Genomic DNA, 687 nt, shown 5'->3' on the forward strand with positions numbered 1-687 from the left:
TGCTGCTGCTACTGCTGCTGCTGCTGCTGCTGCTGCTGCTGGGGATAGCAGTATCGCCTCCCTTTGCCTGCTGCTGCTTCTTTTGCTTTCCTTTGCTGCCACCCCCTCCAGACTGCTCCTGTTGCTGCTGCTTTTGCTGTTGCTGCTGCTGCTGTTGCTGCTGCTGCTGCTGCTGCTGCTGCTGCTGCGTACTTGGGGTTGTCCATACACCGTCGAGTCCCCGAATGGGGAGGGTCATCTGCGGGCTGTCTGCTGCTGCTGCTGCTGCTGCTGTTGCAGGCATCAAGCGCTGCATTTTTTGCTGCAGCAGAGCGCCTCGCGACTCTGCTGCTGCTGCTGCTGTACCATTTGCTGCTGCTGCTGCAGCATCTGCTGCAGTCGTTGCTGCTGCATCTTCCGCTGCAGCAGCCTCTCTTCTCCTCTTTTTACCCATTGTTATATTTTTATGATTGAGGCCCTGTAATTATTTGCGTCTGTTGCTGCTGCTGCAGCAGCAATCGATATTGCTGCTGCTGCTGCTGCTGCGGCTCCCGCTGCTGCTGCACTGTGGGGCGCAGCAAACAGCCAGCAGCAACTAACAAAGGGCCCCCTAACAAAAAGAAAATATAAAAGTGTTTATAAATGTCTTTTTGAGGGGGAAGATGCAGCTGAAGGGGGATTACCAGCAGCAGCAGCAGCTGCTGCTGC

Source organism: Eimeria mitis, genomic scaffold (assembly GCF_000499745.2).
Source record: "Eimeria mitis Houghton genomic scaffold, Emh_scaff2401, whole genome shotgun sequence".
Taxonomy (NCBI): Eukaryota; Apicomplexa; class Conoidasida; order Eucoccidiorida; family Eimeriidae; genus Eimeria; species Eimeria mitis.